Here is a 12,373-nt window from a genome sequence, read left to right as displayed (position 1 = left end):
CCTCTTCAGAGGTGCCCTGAGCACCCCATCTATAGATGCCACTGAGCCATGCTCCCTCGCATCACCTCATTTTTTTTTTTTTTTTTTTTTTTTTTTTTTTAAAGGAAAGACAGAGAGAAGGAAGGAAGGATAGAAGGAAGGAAGGGAGGAAGAAAGGGAAACATCTTTTAAACATTTTCTTGTTTTATTGTATTTTGTTTCTCCGTTTTTGTTACATGGGCTGGGGCCGGGAATCGAACCGAGGTCCTCCGGCATAGCAGGCAAGCACTTTGCCCGCTGAGCCACCGCGGCCCGCCCTCACCTCATTTTAATCCCTTACATTGTATTTGTCTCTACTGTTCTTGCTGGTTATTCATTTTCTGTCTGCCTCCCCCACTAGAATGTAAGCAGAAAGGAACTCAGAACCTTCCTTTGCTTCATTCGTTCCTGACTCCCTGGTGCTTACAGTGATGCTCAGTTAATGAAGGAATGCACGAGGAAAGCCCCACATGAATCACTGACAAATATGGGCTGACAGGCGATATCCCTTAGCAATTACTTCCAGAGACAAAAAGGCTCCCTATGTTACAACTTGTCATTGAATGGACATTAGAATCAAGACTATGCAAAGTTCTGGGAAATAAACCATGGGGAGGAAGTTGATACCATGACACAAGTGAATGAACTGAAATAATGATTTCTTTTCTAGTGTCTGCGTATGCCAGTTTGATAGGATTATGTTCCCTATGCTTTAATCCTGATCCATATCGTGAAGCAGCCATTTCTTTTAATCCCTATTCAGCACTATAGGTTGAATCTTGATTAGATTATCTCCACAGAGATGTGACCCACCCAATTGTGCGTATTAACTCTGAGTAGATGGAAATATGACTCCACCCATACCAGGTGGGGCTTGATTAGTTTACTGGAAACTACAATTAAAAAACAGGAAAACTGGAAACAGGAAACTGGCAATTAAAAAACAGGAAACGTTTGGGAGAGAGTCCCTTTCAGAGCCATGAGAACCATGAGGGCCCACACAGCCAGAGACCTTTGGAAAATGTTCCCAGAGCAGCATTGCGAAACAAGAGGCCTGGAGACAAAGCTAGCAGACATTGCCACGTTCACCATGTGTCCTTCCAGTTGAAGAGAAACCCTAAACATCATCGGCCTTCTTGAACCAAGGTATCTCTCCCTTAATGCCTTGGATTGGGCATTTCTTTAGGCTTGCTTCAATTTGGCCATTTTCACAGTCTTAGAACTGTAAACTAGCAACTTAATAAATTCAGATTTTTAAAAGCCATTCTGTTTCTGGTATATTTCACTCTGGCAGCTAGCAAACTAGAACACTGTTTCTAGCAGAATATACCTACATTTTGACCAGTTATTATGAACCTCACTGAGAATATGAATGAAGCATATGCACATATCTGATGGGCATTCTGTACTATAACTTATATTATAAAAATGACTCTAATTTTCCTCTATTTGTTTTAATATATGATGGTTGGCTCTGAGAATGGAAAATTAACTTAGCTGTAATGGATTAATTATGATGGATGACAGATAAGTTGACTTGATTAAATGCAACAATCTGATTCACACCAACAGCAAATCTAGATGGCTGGCAATTAAAAAACATTTAAATGTTATAGATGGGAAAAATTTACTCGTGTCATATCACAAATGAAATGGACTTCTCAAAAAAGTACAAATTGAAGCCTAGGAATGTCATAATTAACGCTTTATATATAATCATATTTCTCCAGCTCCTTAACCTTGTAGAGATACATTAACTCTTTGGTAGCATTAATTACCATTTGTTTTCTAAATGATTCATTGGTGATTTCAGAGTTAATGAAGATCTCTGTACAGTGTCTGAGTTACCCGCAGTAGTTTGGGGAGAATTATTAATCAACACAATTGTCCTTGAAGCATCTTGATTTTAATTCAAAAAGTTTGATTAATTCAATATTCTTTTTAGAAATAAAAACGGCCTAATGTCCACTGTGTTGGAACTTCATACCATTTGCTTCACCCTTATCTAAGGCTATGTGTATTAATTAGACTGAGTCATTTTTTTCATGCAGTTGGCAGCTCCAAAATTTTATTTAGGGATCACCACATACCCTTTGCTAGAACTATCTTGCCAATCTTGTCTCCCTGGTTTTTATCCACTTATTTTTGCACAAAGAAGTGGATTGGATTCTCCTACTTTATCTAGTCACTCAGCTGATGATTTCTATGGACATCCTAAGTGGATTTTTATTGTTGTTTGGTTTGATTTCTTATTTGGTGGCTTCCAAAAATGCTGTCTCCTCTCACTGGCTTTCTGGAAGTAGAGACTTCCTGTCCTCTGTGCCCAACACGGCACCCTCACCCTTCCTTATTTCAATGTCACCAAATTCTGTCAATTTCACTTCATAAACACCTTTTGAATTTAGCCACTCTATTTTCACATTCAACTTTTCTCAGCCCAAGAATCCAGGACCCTATTTGACTGGCCTATCTGCCTCTCCTCACTGCAGTCATATGCTTCATAGAAATGCCAGAGATCGGTTCCAAGACAAAGCAAAACCTAAGTCTAATTTGATCATTAAAGACACTGGGGCATCTGGTGGCTCAGATGATAAAGGCCAGAATGCTCAACAGGTACAAATAATTTCCGTCTCCTATTGCATTCAACATGTATCCTCCAGAGAATGAGTTCTCAGATGTTACTTGAATTTGGGCTTCATCTTTGTACAAACTGCTTTTCTTGCACAAAAATCCTTTCTCTTACCTCTCCTTTGCTTGGCAGACTGCTTTGAGTCCCAAATCAAAGAGACTGCGTTTGTGAATGCTTGAAAGTCAGAGATAGGCATCCCCTCTTGAAATCTCCCCACAAGACTCTGCTCACTCCTGTCACTTATTGGAATGTATTGTAATTTATTATATGTATTATTTTGCATTTATGTCCTCCAATAAGCTGTGAACTCCTGGAAGACAGGGACTTCTCATACTTCCATCTTTACATCACAAAAATTAGAGCAGACCTTAGCATATAATTGGGACTCATGTTTGTTGAAGATATTTGTTGAATGTGTACATGGATGCTATGGAAACATTGACTAAATCAAACTAAGGAATTACTTTATCTCCTCAAAAGCCAATATAAATCAAAATCCAATGTCATTTTCAAGTAATTATGAGTATATTGACAGCATTATAATCATGGGTACAAGTGTGAATCTTAGAGTGATGTTACAAAAGTATATGACAAAGTATGGCAGAGGGTAGAGCCTGGCCTTTCCTCCTCCCAAAAAAAAAATGCAACAACTGGACAAAGTTTTCAAAATAACTATTTCAATAAAATTAAAGTAGCTACAGCAATCATGTATCTTGTATTGTATTCCTTAAATTGACTCAAGTATCCTCTATTTTTTTCAAAGTTGTAGGTCAAATCACTAGTTAAAATACAGATTTCTATAATTTTTTATAGCAACAGTTCATCAAAGTACTCTGAAGTTTCTAGCTCAGATCCCCTAACTATAGTATTTCCACATCTCAATATATTTTAGGAAAAAAAAGAGTAAATTAGAAAAGGTACAATTGGAATTCTGATAAGATGGAGGACAAGAAACCTGCATAAAAATCACAGTGACAACAACTAGCTGATGGCATAAAATATTTAAAAATCAATCTTTTTAAATGTGTTACATAGCTGGAAGAATACTAAGCAATGCACAGAGGCCAAAGACACAGGGAAAGCAGGACTCCTGGAATGTAAGTGATCCTGAGGCCAACTTTTGCTTTTTTTTTTAATTACAGCCTGGTGACCTCTAACATTGATTTCGTCATGTGTGGACAATCAAATAAGAACACTTGGCAAGAAGCTGTAACATCAAAGGCTACATCTTCAGTGTGAGGTTGAACAACAAATAAATCTGCAACAGCAAGGAAACTGGCTTTGTGTTCGGTAGAAGTAAAAACTATCTCCCCAATATCTTCCTCACAAGCTGGGCCTCTTGCAAATTTGCAATCTTTTGAGAAATAATATTCACAATACTTGAGAGATTACAGCTGAAAATTCCCTGGATTCGTTGAAAGGTACCAGTCCCCAGAATCAGGAAAGCCAAAAAATACCAGCTAAGAAAAATATAAAACAGTTTCATAAATATATAGAAATTCCATTTCAGAATGAAAATGGAGAACGCCACAAACAAAAGAAGATCCTAAAACTAGCCAGAGAGAAAAGATGGATTACCTACAACATAATGACAATTTTATTTTCAGCTGACTTTACACCATAACAATGGAAGCCAAAAACTGAAATACTATCTTTATGCTGAGAGAATATTAACTGTTGGCCTAAAATTAAATAATTAGCAAAATTACTTTTCAAGAAAAATGGTAAACTAAGACATTTTTAGAAGTACAAATACTGTGTTTACTGTCACCTTCTGTTAGAAGAGAATTCTAACAGATATATTTCAGGTAGAAGGAAAACTGCCCCAAATGCAACATCTGAGATGCAAGATATATTAATGTGCAAAAAGTGGTAAGTACATAGCTAACACTAAATAAATACTAACTGTATAAAGTAACAATATCTAGTTTATGGGTATAAAAGAAATGAAAATAAAATAAAAATTATAGCTAAAATTACCATATCAACAGCAGTGACAAGAATTAAAACCTTCTAAGTTCTTTATACTTTTAGAAGAATAATGTTATTAAGCATCTTTATTCTTTGTTTAGCCTGTTTGTTAAATTTCTATAGTAGCCACTGAACTAGGAATTCATATCACAACAAAGTATGCTATTGATGAAACCTAATTCTTCTTCAGGCTATTCTATGACAAAATAAATCCAGGAAATTCCACGCTAGGTTGTGCTTTTTGGTACAAAGGGTTGATTTTAAATAATCTAGAATCAACTGCCAGTCAGTGGCTCACTAAAGATAACACTGTCAAGAAAACAACATTAATTCCCAATCCATGGTACTTATAATATTTCATTGGAGTGTGAAAGCCTTAGGGATATTAGAGGTTATATGATATAAAAACAAAATTGGAAGCTTTTACATTTGTCTTATCACATCAACTCTGTGGTGCCCTTAAATTACCTTACCCCATCTGACAATACAGGACGTCTTCTTCTCCTTAAGAGTATGTGTGTGCGTGTGTGTGTGTGTGCATGCGTGCGTGCGTGTGTGTGTGTGGGGGGTATGACTTCCTGTGATTTGTGGAAAACCCTTGACCTGTCTTCTGGCATTTACTTATAATCCTTTAATAATGCTATAATCCTACTAATAGATAATATTTCACAGTTTTTGGCTTCCACTGTTGTTGTGTGAAGTCAGCTAAAAATATAATTGTCATTATGTTGTGGGTAATCTATCTCTTCTCTCTGGCTGATTTTGGGATCTCTTGTTTTTGGTGTTCTTCATTTTCATTCTGAAATGGAATTTCTATGTATTTATGAAACTCTTTTATATTTTTCTTGCCTGGATTTCTTACCTTAAATCATCTATTTGATTAGAATAGAGAAGAATGCTGAGTGCCAGGCCTCCTCTGGTTTGCTTAAGTCTAAACATTTTTTTCTTTTTTTCCAGCAAAATTCACATTTTATTTAGATTGAAATAAACTGTACGAAATTGATTTTCTTCACCAAAAATAACAGCAATATTTTCTGTATTATTCCTAGATAAACCACAAAACACTGTTTTTGTAGTTTCAAGGTTTTGCTTATGAATCAAGGTGAGGCAGTTGATAAAGTCATGGAAATTGATAAAAAAAAAAAAAAAAAACAGACAAATCAGCTGTCAGCATCCAAGTCCTCTGATTCTGTCTTGACCATGAAAAGGAAGGTTCAACACTTATCTGCTAAAAAGCTCAAGAACATGTAGGCTCAACAAAGGAATGTAAAGAGCAACGACCGTATGTGGAAAAAGGCATTCAAACTTAAACTTGTTCCTTTAGATTCGTTTGATAAAGACAAAAATCTACACTGGAATCCTTGCTTATTGAGCTCAGTTTCTCTCCCTTTCTGGTAATCCCCTTAACTGTCCAATACAAATTTTTAACAACATACTTAAAAGTCCTACTAGTTAAAGATCAGTTGTGAGTCTCATTTTAACATTTTACAGAATGTATTCCTTACTTTCACACCTCCTCAAAATTTACTTCTTTAAAATACCGATAACTGGACTGATAACCCTACCATTGGATCCACATGATTAATGTTATGTCTAAAATGACTTAATTAAAGTAATTCCAGAATGCCACTAATAGCGATTATGCAGAAATGAAACATGGCATTTTCAATGAACAGATGAGTCTTCAAAGCATGAGTATTCAAACAGGGACCATTTAAAGAGGTAGATTATCAATGATTTATGTATTCAATAGGAGACCTATAGGCAAAGACAGTGATTAAGCAGCTTACATGCACTTCACAGCTTCTCCTTCAAATGTAAGATAAAAGCCTTAAGTTATTTTCAGTGGTTTCTGAATTACCTGTAGGAAGCTCTGACTTAGTTGTACAAAGTTTGATATATGTATCCACCATTAAATCAAAATTTATGTTAAGTAAAGCCAAGTTATTTGACCTTTGGTCTGTCAAAGTGTTCCTCAGGTTTGCTCTAAGATGTTTTCATCCATTTTTATAGTATTTATCCCCAACCTTCATCACAGGAAGAATACATAAGACCTTCAACAAAGCATAAACATTAGGGACAAACTTGATGTCAGGTAGATGAAGGGCTTCATAAATGGCAGATGGAAGCTCTATCTTTCCTTCTCTGTTTTTATTTGATTCTCCAACAATGAAGCTCAGCTGAGAGTGTGTCAGGATTGGGTAAGTCACTTCTGTACATGTCAACATGATGTTCTTCCAATATACTGAATTTGAGCTGTCCTAAGACACAGAGTACCAGAGATGACCATTTAAGAGCTTTGAGGTGCTGTTGTGAAAATATATCTTTAAGTTCCTGAATAATGTGCTCCACTGTTGGCAACTTAGAGTTTCTTTATAAGTAACTGATTAATTGAGATGCCAGGTGACCATGCTGAGCTCTGCAAAATTTGCCAGGGAATTTCATGTGAATATCAAGTTCGGTTGCTAAACTTCTGGCTTCCTCAAACCAAAATTCATGATAAACTTCAATATTTTCTATCACTTCATTTAGTGAATGCAGTACTGCAGTCAAGCCGCTAGCTGCAAAGAAAACATTAGACGTTTGCCCCTGGAGATTTTTCCCAAAGGCTCTTGTAAAAGATAGGACATTCTTAAGTACAAAAAAAGGTAACAATGAAATCAAAATCTGTTACTGCACTACAGAGCACAAATGCTTGGCCAGTATTACAGTTATTCCATCTAATATTTGTGTCACTATTTATATCATCTAAAGATAAAACAAGTGCTTGCAGGAGTTCCACTAAAACTTCAAAAGCATCATGCCTGCCTGTCCACTGAGAATGGTAAATTTCCTTCAGTTCATTACCTCTTTCTTCATTGCTCTGAAAAAGGACTGAAATTACATTGTCAAGTTCTAAAAGCAGTTGCGGTGATGGATGGAAATAAAGAGGAAATTTCCTCAATGGTTCCTATGGAACAGATACTCCCATAACAGGCACTGATTTTGCTAACCATTAAGGCACAGAAAGAGCAGAGTGTGTAGACAGCTTGGGAATATGTCTCTAGAGGTTTAGAAGCAACAATTTTCATTTTGGAAGAAAATCCACTGGACACAATGTAAGCCTGTCCACGACAGTTCTCCACGTTTAATTCCTACTTTTCAATTATTGAAGTGTGAAATTTCACAGCCAAAATTTCTGCATCAGCTTCATAAGGCAGGAAGCCCACAGATTTCTCTCTTAGGGTATGAGATTCATCCACAAACCTCACCAACACAGGCAAATGTTCTTTCCCTCCTATGTCCACCCCATCATCAGTGATAATGGAAAAGATGTGTCCGTCTCTCACTTCCCTGAGAGTTTCTTCCCAAAAGCAGCTTTCATATATCTCTAGCATCTGTTTCTGCTATGTTTTGGAACAGAACAATTGCTGTTGTCTCAAAGCACTTTCTCAGAACCTCTTCACCAGAATTTATTCGATGCTCCAACAGTGCTTGAAAGTTAACAGGAGTAAAGAAATCTTTGGGGAGTTCATCAGCCTCATGTCCATCCAGAGGTATGTTTTGTTTTCCCATAAGAATCAAAATTTCAAGTAAAGATTTTTAGGTATTCTTTGTTTTCCTTCTCTTCAAGGGTTCCATGTAAAAATACCTTCATCCTTTCTTTCACCCCCTTCTTCTGTATTTGGGTTCTGAGCATCGCTGTTATTTCTTTATGTTTTTGTTCCTGTTCAGAAGTTTCATCAATTTTTTTTTTCTGTTTCAGTGTCCTGATTTCATCTTCACTCACTTCTTTTATTCGTTTTGTGTGTCCACTATGTGGATTGTTCAAATAGCTGGCATTTTAGTTTGTAAGCTGCCAGAATGCAATATACCAGAAACAGAACAGCTTTTAAAAAGGGAATTTAATAAGTTACAAGTTTATAGTTGCGAGGCTGTGAAAATGTACAAATTAACGGCATCCAGAGAAAGATACGTTAATTCCAAAGAAAGACTGATGGAGTTCAGGTTTTCTTTCTCAGCTGGAAAGGAACCTGGGGATGTCTGCTAGATTTCTCTCTCGTCTTCCTGTTTCGTAACGCTCCCCAACGATGTTTTCGTTCTTCATCTCTAAAGGTCTCTTTGGCTGTGTGAGCTCTGTTGGCTCTGAGCTTTTTCCAAAATGGTTCCCTCTCAGAGGGCCCCAGTAAGCAACCCCACATTGAATGGGCAGAGTCACATCTCCATGGAAACCAGCTAATCAAAAGTTACCACCCCCCAGTTGGGTGGGTCACACCTCCATGGGAACAAATAAAAAAGATTCCACTCAGCAAGACTGAATGAGGATTAACAGACATGGCTTTTCTGGAGTACATAATAGCTTCAAACCAGTACAACCAATAAGATCAAATATTGTTGGTATACAGTTATCTCAGAGAACTGCCCTATAAAGACTATCCCAATGACTTCCCAAATATCTGCTTCAATTAATTTTGAGAAATAAAATAACTAATTCTTTAATTTTCAGATGCCTCTGGAGATTATGGCAGTCTCAAGGTGTTTGGGACATAACTGATAATGTTTATTTAGCTGATCAGGCATTTTTGTTGTTGTTGTTTTAATTATTTATTTTTTATTGATAGGTATTATTCACATACCATGCAATTATCCAAAGTGTACAATGGCTCACAATCTCATCATATAGCTGTGCATTTATCATCATAATTGACTTTTTTTCTTTTTTGCAAAAAATAGAAAATATACAAAAAAGCAATAAATTTCAAAGCACTTCGCATCAGTTAGCTGGAGAACAGATTTCAGAGTTTGTTATGGGTTACAATTCCACCATTTTATGCTTTTACTTCTAGCTCCTCTAAGATAATGGAACTAAAAGAAATATCAATATAATGATTCAGCACTCATACTCATTTGTTAAACCCTACCTTCTCTGTATAACTTCACCATCACCTTCGACCTTTCTCCCACTCTTTAGGAGCACTTGGGCTATGCCCATTCTAACTTTTTCATGTTGGAAGGGACTTGATCAGGTGTTTTATCTTCCAAGTCTGCTCTTCTACAATCTTCCACCTGGCCTGGCTGCAGGAACCGGAAGAAGGACATTCGGATTGCATGCTCATCCACTTGCAGTTATGGGTAGCGCAGAAGTGCTACATCGTAGCACACCCACTGCTGGCATGCTCTACCCTCCCATCTCCTTGGTGCCAGCTCTGCAGGACTGGTGCATCAGAGTGGAGGCAGGGGGCAGGAGCAGGCTAATACTAAGCAATAATGCATGGCTTGCTACAGCTGGCAGGAATAACAATAGACAAAAGTTTATTCCACATTAATAAAAGTACTCTTTAAATCCTTAATACTGTTAGTAAAAGCAAATATTAATTCTTTATATAAATGCATTCCATATACATTGTCAACACAATCCTCCAAATAGAAATACAATGCACCATCTGGTTACAAAAACCCTAAGTGTACAAATCACTTATGGAAGAGATATTCTTTAGAGAAAATTAAATAATTTACTGTGCACAACTGGAAAGGTAAGTGTGGTGGTTTGAAACTGTATGTAGCACAGAAAATCATGTTCTTAATCCATTACTGTGGGTGTAAACCTATTATAATTAGGACCATTTGATGAGGTTACTCAGTTAAGGTGCGGTCCATGGTGGGTTTTAATCCTCTTCTTTATAAGAGAATGAAATTCAATGAGAGAGAAAATAAAGGCAGCAAGAAGCTGAAAGCAATGAAACCTGGAAGAGAAGAGAAAGACTAGCAGATACCACCATGTGCCTTGCCATGTGGCAAAGGATCCAAGGATCACCAGCAGCCAGTCTTTGAGAAGAAAGTATTTCCTTAATGATGCCTTGATTTGGACATTTTTCTCAGCCTCAAAACTGCAAGCTAATAAATCCAAACTGTTAAGCCAACCCATTTCACGGTATCTACTTTCAGCAGCCAACAAACTAAAACAATAACTGATCTATTTTGACAAACGAAATGCCAAAGTGGCAAACATTCACATGTCATGGTTGATGTCCATCAACAATATGCAAATTAGATTATATTCAAGTTGACATTCTTGTCCCAAACAGAAGTCCTCATGAAGACATCAAATAGGTAGTAAAAGCAATCGGTATTCCACAGTGATTGCTTTAGGGAAAAGAGGAGTAAATAACAGCCAAACTTACATGGGTTGGATTTGTTAGGTGTCCCTACTGAATTTAATTACTATCAAATATACATTATATCCTTTCTATGCACAGAGCAGTGTCCTAGGGGGTATGGAAGATAAGAAAAACATAACCTCACCCCTGCAGGTAGGCAGCTTAATGTCTAATGGGCAAATAGGTACTGACATAAATAACCAGAAATCAGGAGAGCAGCTGGTATTTAAGCTGAAAAAAAATCATCTTATGGTTTCAAAAAGGTGGAGGGAGAAGAAAGAGGGGGTCTAACTTACTGAGATTGATTGATTTTATGTGGAAATTGAGAAAAACAAGACCACAAATCTGGACTTCTTCAAATAAACCATTTTGACAAAGCAAGAAGCAACATTACTATCAAAGTTGACCCACTGACAAACAATTGGACACTGGACATTGACCAGCTGGTGACATTTTCCAAAACAGATTCACTCTGGTTTTATAAGCATACATATTTTAGAGAACACATTTTTGATATCTAACGCTATCAGGATACCTTAGTGTCTTGATACATATTTGAAGGGAAGCCTAAGGCAGGAAGTGATTAGAGTAAGACTCACTGCCTTTAGTTCCCTGCATGGGTCTTTGAAGCATCTGGGAATTTGCCTGGCAATGAATCTGCTAAGGGAAGGCACCTCAAGGTTGGGACTAAGAGTTCTAGAAGTCAATGAATATATGAAGACAACACTCTTTGAAATACTTGTAAATCATTAAGTTTGACCTATAACAACTTAAAACATAATCTAATACTGTGTGGTCCTATTTCAATGATTAACCCCAACTGATCTTCAATACAGGTGCTTTAATGTCCAAGGTTTGAGGTTGCACTCAGAAAATGTTTCTCATATTTTCAGAAAGATGACATGAATTCCAGTAAAGAGCTTACGTTGTTACATATACCAAAGGTATATGATAGATGATGCCTTAATTTCAGTGTTTTGGAATACATTTAAATACCTGGACCATTAAGCATTTATGGATCTGTTTCTTTATGCTGGATTCATCAGAGAAGGGGTGAATTATCTTAGTCATATCACACCATGTAAAGGACATTAATACAGTTTTACATGACAGAAAGGAGAAAAACAGAAAAAAGTTTTAGTAAAGCTACTCTCTCACTCTAATGCATTTATGAATAATATATTAATGTTTTTAGTGTGAACTTCTAAATACTACTCACAGCTAAAGGTTGTAAAGGTTTCCTTTTAATCCATTAAAGGATGTTTTCACTTTACTTTTCCCAAAGTATCAATATTGAATGTTGTAAAAAATACTTTTAGCATTTGCTTTAAATAAAATATTCAATGCTCAATGCTTTCATGGAACATTTTCCCTCAAAAATCCATTACACTAAAAGTAAATATCTGTACAGAACCCACTAGACTGATGTAATTAAAATTAAATGTACAAAAAGGTAACGGACATTATATCAGCAACAGCATGTGATTCAGTGCAAGAACTGAACCACTCTGGATTTTTTCCCCTATATAATCTTATCTGGAATGAACAAAATATTGCATCTAAGGTTTTTTTTTTTTCAGACCCATAGCAATATTTAGACTGGATTATTATTTTTGTC

At 36.4% G+C, this 12,373-nt stretch overlaps 1 protein-coding gene and 1 pseudogene across 1 annotated transcript in view; both read right to left on the bottom strand.

Moving 5' to 3' along the window:
- Positions 1 to 12,373, bottom strand: part of NWD2 (NACHT and WD repeat domain containing 2) — a 195,711-nt gene that overhangs the window by 126,171 nt on the left and 57,167 nt on the right. The window lies entirely within an intron of this gene.
- Positions 6,430 to 9,750, bottom strand: LOC143663717 (52 kDa repressor of the inhibitor of the protein kinase-like; annotated as a pseudogene).

The sequence above is a fragment of the Tamandua tetradactyla genome, chromosome 19 (assembly GCF_023851605.1).
Source record: "Tamandua tetradactyla isolate mTamTet1 chromosome 19, mTamTet1.pri, whole genome shotgun sequence".
Taxonomy (NCBI): domain Eukaryota; kingdom Metazoa; phylum Chordata; class Mammalia; order Pilosa; family Myrmecophagidae; genus Tamandua; species Tamandua tetradactyla.
Note: the sequence above shows the minus strand (reverse complement) of the source record. Positions and strands in the feature narration are given on the sequence as shown.